At 39.6% G+C, this 13,095-nt stretch overlaps 1 protein-coding gene across 5 annotated transcripts in view; it reads right to left on the bottom strand.

Annotated features, from left to right (window-relative positions):
- The window catches only part of CLUAP1 (clusterin associated protein 1), a 70,815-nt gene that overhangs the window by 30,590 nt on the left and 27,130 nt on the right, over positions 1-13,095 (bottom strand). The window lies entirely within an intron of this gene.

The raw sequence follows: 13,095 nt of genomic DNA, 5'->3' as shown, positions 1-13,095 counted from the left end.
TCTATGTATAACCTTTTCATCTTAGTAAGGGAAAACAATCTTTCCTTCTGTTTGTTTTTTGTTTTGTTTTTTTTTTTTCACTAGTGATTTGCTAGAGAATAGTGGTAATCCTACTGCTTTGTAGTACACTTAAAGAGAACCAATCTGATGATGGATTGAACCACCTCATCTTCACCTTGCCTATTAATCTCAGCAGCTGTTTCTTGTTTTGTTATAGAACAAAGCAGCTGAGATTAGCTCTTGCTACATGCACACAATGGGATTTGTTTTTCATAATTGAGTGTTGCCACTCGTTCAGCTGGGGTGAGATATAAGGACGAGGAGAAATTGTGCGGTGCCTGAACAGAGAATGTGACAGTACTCTTAATCAGAGGAAGCCTGCTAGGTACAACAGAAAGGTAAGTGAACACAACATTGAGGTTGCACAGCTAAAGTTCATGATAGCATGAGGTACCCACCTACCTGGAGCTGGTTTTTAAGAATAGAAGATGATGCTTCCTATCATGCTGAACTACTATTAAATACCTTGCCCTACATTCATGCCCAGTTTTATGATTTGAATTGGAACGTGGCCATAGTTATGCTTGACTAAAAGTGACTGCAATGCTACGGGTTTTGTTCCTTTTTAGTCTGTTGAGGAATGAAGACTAGGGGAGAGGTAAGATCCATGAAAAAGCAGGGCAGAAGAATCTTTGCTAATAGGCTTGCTAACCTATGAGGGCTTCAAACTAGGTCTGTGAGGGAACGATGATGATGATAGCTTGACAAGAAATGGGGGCACTGTGAACAGTGAAGGGGAGGCTGTGGTACGTTGATGTGAAGGCAGCACAAGCAGGATCCCATCTCAAGTGCCTGAACACAAGTACATACGTGACAGCAAACAAAACAGGAGGAACTCAAAGGTGCATAGCTTTGATGCCATCAGGATTACAGAAATATGATGACAGCTTCCATGTGTGGAGGGTTGCACTAGATGGATCTAGGCACTCTAGAAAGGACAGGCTGGGAGGTGGGGGAGGAGGGGTTGCTCCTCCTGCAAAGCAGCAGCCTGAATGTGCTGAACATTGCCTTCTGGTAAGTGATGAGCCCTTTGAGAGTTTATGGTTAAGGATCAGAGGACAAATTGCTGACCTATAAAACAACACAGATCATGCCGCATAAACTAATACTCATTTTAACCTTGAACTTTTAAACATTTATTGTTAGCAGATCACTTCAGTAAAAAAAACAAAACCAAAAGTCACAGCTGGCAGTATTACCAGAGGGGTCTTTTGGTTTCCTGTCTCTTGTCTATAGTCATTTGACTGGGACTTTCGTTTTCCTACAAAAGTTACCAACATTGAAAATTAAAAAATTCCTTTCCATATCACACAATGCACTCAGTAAGTAGTGTAGAACCACAGGGAAGATGGCTTACAACTACTTAAAGACAGCAATAAAACAGGACCCTGGCCTTCTGGCATAGAGACAGATTTTGCATCTAGAGGTTATTCTTCGACTGATGATGCCACCTCGGTAATTCTGAAGTGTTATCACTGTGATAGAGCTTTCTCATGAATACAGAAGCAGCAAACTCCCCCAAAACCCCAGTCTTAGATGAAGTACAGTGCTTTGGAGAACGTAGTCTCAAACAAATGAGCCACTGCTCCAAATACAGAGTTCTGCACCAGAAGAGAAAACATGAACCTGTTCCAGCAGATTCTCTGGAAGGTTCATACTAATAAATACATAGCTTTTACAGCCATTTATATACATCTTTACCATTTTGGTCTGAAGAGTGTCTGAAAGCCATCGCCACTGGCCATTTAAACTTTTTTAGAGGTCATCTTTCCAGTGGATGAGCACACACTGAATGAATTGAAAATCAGCAGCCCCTATTATAAGTCTCCTCCTTATTCTCATTAGTCCCATCTTCTCCCTTGCTTTCATGTGCTGAAACAGTCATCGCTCTCATCATTAACAGTCATTTTACAGTAATCATTTCTATTGAAACACATATAAAGCATATTTGAGAGTATTTTATACACTTAACTGATCCTCACCAGAAATTCACCAACTGTTACCATAATACTGGCACCACCAGTGTCGGTGGAAGGGGATGGGGATTTATTTCTGCTGTAATGTCATTATTTTAAATTATTAATTTTTTAATTATGATTTTTTTTTTAAATCTTGAAACTCTTCTTCTGTCCCAGCTAGCCATTCCCTGTCATTGATGTGCCTATTTTTCAAAAGAATCAAATTCTTTTGAAAAATAGCAAATCTTATGCTACTTTACAACATGACTCTGTCTTTCCAGATTACTCTTTTCCTGTGTTAAACTCTGCTAACCTTGCATTTTGCTGCTTTTTGTGGAAGAATTGTTCACTAAGAGTACTGTAATACAGTAAAAATACTTCAATAAATGGGGCAGAAGAGTATTTGTCATTCAAGCTGACAGAATAGCACTTAGCCAAGTGACACACCAAATGTGACTTAGCAGGCTCAGTAGGAGACTGAACAGCGTTCATGCTGGTCAGTTCACCACAGAACGTAGCATCCTCCCCGAATAAATTCTGACACAGCAACTCCAGCGATCACATTTATCAAACAATTAGATCTGTTAGATCACTACTGAAGTGCATTTTTATCAACAAGTCACAAAAATACCTCAAAAGCTTCTTGAAAGGTTTATCTTTTCAAGGAAATACATGTTGATTAACTGAACTTCATTCATGCTATCATGAAAATTACAAAACATTTTAGCTTTTTGCCTCATGTGAGTGAAATGTATCATAAAGGAAAGCTGTCATAGTAAAAAGATCTAGCATGGGCTCTTATGATGACTTTTTTTTCCGGGAAAAAGTCTTTAGGAAGGTAAACTGCTATCAAGGATCTGTGGGAAAGTGGAAAAAGAAACAGGGTGCCCAGCTGAGCCTTTTCATAGGGTCATGAGAGTAGCAGAAGGCATAGATAGGAAAAGATGCAATTTATGGCCTAGGCTATCTACACTGATGCTATTCTTACATAGCAGCTCTTAAAGATACCACACTCAGGCTACATGAAGCCAGACAGTGAAGCGTATTCAAAAAACACACTTAAACTAACAGGATGCATCACAATCCTCAGCAAGTATTTTAAAATTAGATTGGTTTAACGTTTCTCACATACACTTCTTCCTAAAGTGTGGTGGTTTAGCCTCTGCCGGGGTCTGAGACCACGCGGCTAGAGCTTCCCCCCGCCACTGCTGGGGAAACTTAACCCTATCCTGGTTAAACCAGGACATAAAGCTTCCATAATTACTTAGCAAGTTCTGACTTGAGTACATCCAGCTCAAACACTGTAATAACCACTTTTCGCAGAACAGATAAATTGGAGTTGGAAGTGAATAGCACACTTCATAACCTGAAGTTGAGAGGTGGCATCCTGAGACTTAAGGCAGACCAGTTACTGCTCCTCTTGAATAAGCAGACTGCACATGAAGGTCTCGCCTAGACATTAATACTTTCCCTTTGGGAACTCAAAAGGAAGAAACAAAACAGAAAGGGCAAATTAGCTCAGGGGGACGAATTCCAACTTGACAATAGTTTGTTCTTGCACTATGGAAAGGGTTTCCTGACTCACCTATAGACTAGGGTGCCATTTTCATACTTTGTATGAACTCTCTTTGCTTCTCTCTACAGCTCTCCCCTCATCCTCATAAAGTAAAGAAGTAATTCTCCCAGTGGCATGTTTCTTGAGCAACTGTTGATGCAATATAAAAGCTTTCTGCACAGGTTACTCCACTTTCTTCTGTGCCTACACATTACACATTTCCGATTAGAACAAACGGTGACCAAATTAGCTGTGCATTCTCTGTCCTTGGAGGCTTTCAAGACTGGCCTGGATAAAGTCGAGCAATGTGGTCTGATGCCATAGCTGACCTTGCTTTGAAAAGAATTAATCTGTGAATAAGTGACCAAGAAAGCAGGTTTAAAAGTTATTTAGCTAATTTGACTGGTTTTCTATTAAAAATCCCACAAAACCAAAGAAACCCAAACTTTCCACACCTCAAATACTCCTCTCTGCTGCTGTACTGTGCTTGTTTTGGGTTATATATTAGGATGCATGGTAATTCAAGGAATTTGACATAAGCTACATGAAAGCTCCCCCAGAAAGGATACTAGTCCATCTCTGTGTAATCTTATCCCCTTCATTACGAGTTCTGGAGTTAACTCTGGTTCTGATGAGCTTGAGGGTTCAAATCTTCCTTTACTCCATGACCTTCTCTCTTCTTTCTCTCTGAAGCTCCAATGATTAGGATCCCTTCTTGCATGCACCCACGCACTGTATTTTCATTCTTCCTGGGCCAGCCAGTTCTCCCCCACACCTGTGTGTGCATTTGCACAGTATGGATCACTTTTCAGCCTGATGTAGCTTTTCCCTTGACTATTGCCATTGATTCAACAATAATGGGAAAGAAACACCATAGATATGGAAAAGCCATACAGATGACGTATACCAAATGCTTCTGCTGAACTAATTTTCCAACACTTCTCCTAGAGCACACTTCGCTGTGCCACTGATGAGAGCTGTCTCATTATTCACATGAATTGGGCCATTTTGAGACCAAGGCGTTTTGCACTGTCATGATTCACCGCAACAAGTACCAGCATAAATGGCTTTTTCAGTTGGTTAAAGCAGCACAGGGATCCTGCCTACAGGTACATCTAGCATGTTTATGCTAGGTTAAGGTTTTCCTTTCAGATGCAGCAAGATCCAGATTCAATAAAGCTGGCTAAAGGTTTGAAGTCAAAGGCCCCAAGAGGACGCAAGAAATACTCCTGAACCATCTAGGAACCACAGGTCAGAGCCAAGGGAGCAGAACGTTAGAGGAAAAACAGCACTGAGCACACCGCTGAGGATTTATGTGACTGTCTATGACAGGGCATAGCTCAAGAGGATTGCGAAGAGACAGAAGACAAAAGGATTGGTAGGGCCCTGGCAGAGATTGCAAAATGAGACTAGTCGAGATCACGGGCCTTTAAATCATCTGCCAGCACTGAAGAGAACTCTAAACAGAACTAAGAAAAAAAGAACAAAAGAAAGGCCCAGAATAACATTTTCTGCCCAGCATTTTCCAGTTAAAATGCTCTCAATACAAAAAGCTTCAAGTCAGCAATAACACCCAGGAATTCACTACCGCCTAAAATACTGTCACAGAGGATGGACTTTATCCGGTGAATCAAATGTATTCATCATTACCATAATGACAACTCCTTTCCACTTTTCCTATTTGCTTTTGTGGAAGATATGAATTATAATGACTCAATAACAGCTCATTGAGCATTCCCTTCATGTATTACATTTTTATTGTACCAAGCTTACAAGCAATATTGCTTGGATGTGCGATTTATTTCAATTAATGTACAATTCCGTAATGTAAACCTGAGGTCAGTTTGCAGCGTCTGAAGAAATTATCACGCAAATTAATGTTGATTGGAAGTTAGTAGTCACAGCTGTGTCTTCTTCACCACCATAAAGCAGCACTGTCACATTACTGCTAGAATACAACATCAGAATTATCCTCTCCCTGCATCACAGGCAGTACAAACCCTTACGTGTTTGAAGAGGAGTCAGGATTATTCGCTCTTTTCAAGGAGAGAGCTTATTATATTAAAGAGTAGTTGTTCTTGGTGAACTTGATGGTTCCAGGAACTGATAATGGAATCTGCTGCCTTCCATCTTGAGATCAATTAGCTCCAATACAGCCCATGTTTCTTATAGCAAAGAATCTCTTCAACACGTGGCTGACGCACACTTCGGTTTATTTCTTATTTCCCACCAGTCAAGCCCCAAATTAAGAGGCAGTGCCAGCAAACCCCCCTCTAACAGTCTTGTTAGAGCCCTAGCACAGGAATTAAAGACCTGGTTTTTATGATTTCTCCAGCTTGAAAACATTTGTACTCCTAGTTCCTGCTTGCCAGGAGAGTGCTCAAGCTACTAGCTTAGAAGACTGGGATAAAACTATTTTTAAATAACTCATTGTGGTGGGTTAGAGAAGAAGAAAGTGAAGATGACTAATGATGCAGACAAATCTCTCTTCTGAAAGGGGATGGCAAGCACTGTTTTTAGGACTGTTCACATGCATCAGGCTATAATTCTTCAATACAAAACAAGGAGGTAATCATCTCTGGGCAACCCATGATCTACAACAACATCAGGTTTCACCTTATACGTCCTTATTCTCTAGTTTCAGTAACTCTCTGTTCTTCACATAATCACCCAGCCTAAGTAGTAGGGACACAGGATAGCTTCATTCCAGCCTACTCCACAGATTAAGAAACAGGAGCTGTTGGTTTAAAAAATCCATGTGGCTGAGCAGGAACTGAGATGTAGGATGCACTTTATGAAGTCCTTGTTTTTTGTTAGAAGATGGCCACCAGCAGGTAAAGTGAATGCAGCACTGCCAAAGTGAGTTAGACCCTGCTTAACAGGCCAGGCTCTGACCAAGTCAGGTTTCTTCTCAGTCCTCTCAAAGTCAGGTTTATCCTCAGTCCTCTCAAAGCTTGAGTAGGAGACAGGCATATCGCTCTCCAGGTCAACCAATTTTTAAAAAGGAGGGTCTCAGAATGTAGTGGCCTAAAATGGAGGTTTCCATTGATTTCAAGACTACATCGTACTCAAGGTAAGCCCAAACAAGAATGTAAATGCATTTCTAGCAAAACAAACACGGCTCACAGGCCCTAGGCAGAAAGGTGTAACTGTTTGCCCTAGAATTTCTTACCTTTCCTTAGTCCAGATGTTTGACCCTGCTTTAATGCTTCTGAAATGGTATGGCTCACAATTTGGCCCACTGGTTATCTCAATATCAGAATCCTCTTCAAAGAATCCCGACAGTATCCTGGAGCTCTCAGAGAAGAAGGCAATGGCTGTGCAAGGTGCAGTCATTCACACTGCCAGCCTGTGCCACGCTAGGTGAGCGTTAGTCAAGGGTTCTGCCAGGACACCTCTTCAAGAGGTCTGCTGTTCATACATGCATAGTGTTTAATTTTCATGTTTCACAGAATTGAATTAGAAATTGTTTCTATACGGCTAGAAAACTGAGAATTATTCTACTATTTAACATTTAAAAACTCAAACCTTACTGTTTTGCACATTATGAGATTACTCATGCTTGTGCAAATCAAAATGCTAGTCTCATAGCTACTTTTCTCTGCTGCTAAGTACCAGTAGCAGAGCATAAACCTCCTAAATTTCATATATGTAATTTTAACATTACCTACTTACATTATTTGGTGCAAATCACTTGCAAAATATCAGTCCCAAAATAAAAGTTATTTTAATTTTTTCTTTCAACCAATTCCTTGGTTTTTAATCACCTATTAAAAGGTCTCTCACAATGACTTTTATGTGTTGATTTCTGGAGAAAAAAAAAATTATCTGCTTTATCAGTGTTGCTTCAAGTGATCTGATTGTCTCCTATTTTGAGTGAATTTCAAGCTAGATTTCTGTTACATAATTCACACATCTAAAGTACTTGTGAATATTCAAAAGCTTAATGCAGGCTGACAGGGAAGACAGAAAGACTGTAATATGAAGAATTCACTTATTCTATCTTCTTCCCAGATAAAACTGGATAAAGAGAATACTTAAAACCTAAAAGGCAGTACATTCAGAACACACTAAATAGAGGCCGTTTTCATGCAATGCTCCTTCTGGAGTAGAGTCAGTGCAGAAGAAATTCAGCGAGACAACCTAAGAACTGAAAATAGCAGAGATCAGATGGTGTCTGATTTCTGCTTGTGAAAATCATTCATGGATTTCCAAGCTACACTATCAGTGAGAGCTATTACATCTCACACGTCACAGAAGGAATTGCTGGCACAACAGAGAAACTCACCGTTAGTAAACTGCAAAACTTAGTAGATACTCTCCCTGTATTCCTTCCACAGCTGCAGAGTATTTCATATGTAACAGAATTAGCACAGTTTTACCACAGCAGCAAGAAAGAACTAGGCTGAGTAGCCTATGCAGGGGGTTCATATCCAAGCATAGTCCCAAGCCCTGATGCACAAGGAACCTCTAACTCTTCTGCTAAGGAGTTCATGGGCTGCTGAAGGCAGAATATGAATGTTTCCATTGCTCAGAAAAGCATACAAGTGATGTTTTAATAAATTCTTATTTTTTCACAGACCTAGAGATCAAACAAGTTCTAGAGTCTGTCAGACTTGACGCTGTGAGTCAAATGGCCCCAAATCAACTGAGCTGATCTCAATTGTCTTCATCTCCTGGAAAGTTTTCCCATAGCTTTTAATGTGAGACAGTATCAATAATGCACCAGGAGCAGGTACGCACACAACTACTTCAGGACATTCAGAGGTACCTTTGAGAGTCTAGATCTAGTTGCCATGGTATTGGCAGGGGAATGCAGTTTTTTGCTTCAGTGGAATCTGAATCTCTTCTAACATGCTCTTCACTCCATCTTCTCCTTTTGTGTGACCATCATTTCTCAGACCAGCAACTTCCTCTGTCCTTTTCTCCTGTGCTCCATTGCCCCTACTCTCTCCCTGTGCATTCCCTTCCTCCTCCTCTATTTTTTCCTACATTTCTCTGTTAGGGGATTTGTATGTCTCAGTGCACCAATACTGTCATACTTGTACACCGGACTAAATGCCAAAATAGAATCAATCAGCAATTAAGATGCCTGCTTGTACTTTTACATCTGATATTCAATATAATTCAGCAACACTGGACCAGGAGTGCTCTCCTGGTACCTATAAAAATGTTACCAAACAGTCATAATTCAAATGTACATTAGTTAGAAGATTAAAGACTGTAACCAACCGCTTTTCATATTAACCTTCTGTCTGGCTGTTTCAGTAAGCAGACATCACAACGCAAATGTCTAGATTTAATATTTCAAATGGGATAGCTCATTGTAAAAAGACATGAAAACCAGCAGAACCAAGGAGTATCTCAGAGTGCAGTGAACTCAGATATCCCTATTTCGTGCCTATTCAGAATAAAGCATCTGCTTTGGGTATGGAGCTCTGCTAAAAAAAACCTTTAGTTTAATGAAGAGGGGATTTTATTTGGGGAGGGTGGTTGCAACGGGAAAGTCACAATACAGTCTCTTTGGCTTTTCCTTGCTTAATCATGATGGACCACTCACTGATAGTAATGTCATAAGGATGAAAAGAAAAATGGTTTAAGCAATCCCAAACCAAAAATAACGACCGAGTGGCTTAGAACATCCTCTTCCATGTGTCCACCACATCATGGTATTCCGTAGTTGAGATTTCACAGCACTAGTATAAAAGCAGTCTTAAATACCTTAGGAGAAAGTAGCGGAAGAAGCAAGTACTTCAGGGATGTCCTCTGAGAAGCACAAAAAAAGAATAAGCATATTCTGTCTAGAGAAAAGGCAAATGCTAAAGGATATGGCCAAGTTATTCTGGCATTACACAAGCTAGTTTCAAAAACGTCTTTTTAACTGTGTTAGTCTGTGTTGTCCTTTGAAAGAGAGGCATTCATTTACAGTCCATAGAATATTTCAAACCCCAAATCTGAAAACCCCTGAAACTGATTTTTAGAGCAGCCAAAGTTCTAATAGCTTTCATGTCTAAACATCAGAAACAATTTCATCTTAAAAACAGGATAAAAATTAATGAAGTTTGCTGAATCTTTTTACAAAGCAGAAAAATAAGAACAAATCTTTGAGGAGACGAGGCACATAAATCCCTGCTTCTGCACAGAAATGCAAGAAGATGGATTAATTCCATGAGCAGCACAAGAGAACAGAAACAGAATAAAAGAGGTGGCTGAAAATGAAAAAAGGCTAAAGAAACTGCAAAGACAAAAGACTTATTTAAATTCCTCAGATCCAATAATAAGTAGTGCATGACAGTTTGACAATAAGTATGAGAAACTCACTCGAAGGAGTCATGTGAGGACTTCTGACACCTCCACAAATGAGAGTTGATAACAGACAAATAATTTCATATTTTTCATACATTTCAAAGGGCTTCCACATCAAACAGGCAGGTGCTCCACAGCTGGTAATTTCATCATCAATTAACTGTTCAGTTCTGGCAATTCATTTGGTTCACACTCAACACCAAGCCTTTAAGTTCCTTTTAACACAGAGATATTTCTCAGTCCAGTGCCTGGCAGGAGAGTCCTGCCGATTGTTCTCCAACCACTGCTCCATATTATTACGGACGCTGGGAGGCAAAGGGAACAGGAGGCTTAAGACAACAACAGGAACTACAGAGTGCTCCTCTCCATGCAATTGTACACCTACCACATCAAAGAACAAACCCCCAAAAAATCCACACAAACGACCAGCACTGCAGTCTGGAGAGGGTGGAGTGCTTCAACTGCTCATTGTCACTTAATTAAAATTTCGTGCTTGGGTACAATCTTTAAATCACTTTTCTAATTAGGAAACTCACTCTGGCCCAGGTCATTAGCTGTGCAACATCAGCATGGTACCAAAACAGCTTTGAGTCTAAGTGCACTAGATAGAGTCGTTATTCAGCAACGGTCTCTCAATCAGAACAAAAAATCCTCCTAAAAAAATGCACACCTGTTCAAGGAAAGGGGTCCACGAATCAGTCCTTAGTACTGAAGAGCACACAGAGTGCTGGATTAATCTAATTACATCGCTGTTGCTTTTTTCTGGCAAGCTATTTAACAAAATACACTGTGATGATTAAAGAATTGACTCTCACTTCTACTACAGAAGATAATTAAGATTTGTGTAGTGAAACAAAAGACAAATCAGGACGGCAAAAAAATCAACAAAATTTTCAGTGTTTTTTGACAGCTGGAGAGACTGTGTATTAAAATGAATTAAATGTAATTATCCTCATTACTTTTTCCTCAGTTGATTCTGAAAATGACATGAGATGATAAACTTTAGGACAATATGCAGCATCATTTTAGAGCAAACTGCTTTTTTTTTTTTTTTTCAAGCATGGAATAAACAACCCACAGTCTTGCTCCACCAACAAGTAGCCAAAGATGATGAAGCACCACCTGAAAAGCAGATCAAGACTGACAGAAGTAGTGAGAGAAATACTCTGGTGTTCCAGGTTGGCAAGATACTAACTGAAATGGATTAAAGTGTGCCATCTTTTTAAAATAAAAAGTAAAAAAATTGGTTTGGAAATAGGAGTGCACCAGCAAGTTTCTTCATTTAATTGGGACCCAGATTCTTCATCCTCTTTCAGTTACCAAGTCCTGGAGCCTGATGTTGAAACTAACATCTCATAATGACTTCAAATAATAGTTTGGACTCCAGCACTCCTGAAAATCTGGCTGCAGAAGAGACACACGCATAGCCTCCTCTTCTACCAAAGCAACAGCTTCTACAACAAAGCAGTCATGGCTACTTGAGTCCCTGTATTGCTGCCCACAAAGAGATGGTTACAGTCTCATCCTTCAAGTATTCTAAGTATTTTTAGATACTTAAATTTTCTGTTCTTGATCCCCATGCTCCTCTCTCCAGTTCTGAAGAACAACTGTCAAATGTACCTTTTTTCCCCCTTTTTATTTTTGGTTTTCCCAAACACTCCCTAATGAAAAGATTTAACAGAGTAATATACAGGAAGTGAAATTAAATGATCTCAGGGTACTTTCAGGGTTAAACTCAAGCTATAGAACTAGACTTAGCAGGTAAACCTCATGCTGGTTTAAGCTAACACAATGTATTTAACAGATAGAGTGTTCAGCACAAGTAGCTTGATCACTTGAGGTCATATTTAGAGACACACAAGTACAGACCTCCAGAACACACTCCTAATGCATAAGACCTGATGGCATTTTGTTTTTAGCATAAAACACATCCTAAAGATGTTTCCAGTTCTGATGCCAGCTAATGCATACTGCATGTAACAAGTGATAGAAGTATGCAGAGAAAAAACACATCTTTTTGTCACAAGCTTTTATACTCTCTAATTCTGCACAACGCCGAAGCATTGTTACCTGCTAATCCTAGTAAATGGAAAGTCAGACCATATGGGTAGCTTTCCAGCTGTCTCACAGAAAGAAGGAGAAAAAGGAAGATAAAAAGTGCTCTCCATATTTTAAGCACAGGCACAGTCCTGAATGACAAAGGCTTTTTCTTCATCTTATTATCTTTTAACAAAAATCCCCTGAAGAGCTGAACGCCAACTCATTACTAACTTCTGTGGATGAATTTATAAACAGTTTCAGGTAGCTCAGTTCAAAACATTTCTACTTTTGGTATTAAGTCTCAATGGCATTTGAACAGAAGGGGGAAAAAAAAAAAATCAGATTTTAGGCTTCATTTCAAGATTATGATTTAATTGAGGACTTTTTTTTTGGCCAAAGATATGGGGAAAAACAAGAACATTATAAAAGAAGACACTTGAAAATACCAAGCTGACTACAGGTTAGAAGTATGGGAAATAACATCTACAGAGACAGTGCTTATAAAAAGGCAGGTTAATGGGAAATTGGTTCACAATTAATTATTAACAAGTTGTCAAATGCCCATGTTATCTTTTAAAAGACAGGTTATTTTATCCCTGAAGCAAATAATGCAGCAGAGTATTTGAGACTTCTCAACAGAATACAGCATGCCTTTTCCTGTGTCCAAAAGGTGATGGAAAGGACTGTATTTTCTCCAGACTGCAGAACGGCCTGAAGCCTGGTTATAAAGCCCCCTGTGCACTGTACTGTGCAGCTTAGACATGCAGGAACAGAGTGCAGGCAATCATCAAAGAGGAGGAGGCTTCTTGGCACAATCAGTTCTACAGAATGACAAGGCTTTCTAAAAAGATGTCTCCCAGATGCAAGAGAAATGGATTATAGGAGAAGGGGGAACTGTAAAATTACTGAGCCTTATTTGCAGCCTAAGCACAGGTCACAGAATTTTACTATAACTAAACACAGGTATGAATATTTTAAAGGAGAAGACTAAAAAACTTGGGGTCAAACCATTTTGTTTTCACATCACTAGACACATACAGAGATGACAAAAGTGAAACATGCAGTCATAGCCAGATAGAAGGAACATTATGCACAGGCTGCCCATATTTCTGCCAGGAACAACAGTAAGTTGTGTTGATAAAATAAAACACGATCTGCATATGAAAGATAGGATGA

Source organism: Strix uralensis, chromosome 16 (genome assembly GCF_047716275.1).
Source record: "Strix uralensis isolate ZFMK-TIS-50842 chromosome 16, bStrUra1, whole genome shotgun sequence".
In the NCBI taxonomy this organism is placed as follows: Eukaryota; Metazoa; Chordata; class Aves; order Strigiformes; family Strigidae; genus Strix; species Strix uralensis.
This window is presented reverse-complemented; position numbering and strand designations above follow the sequence as displayed.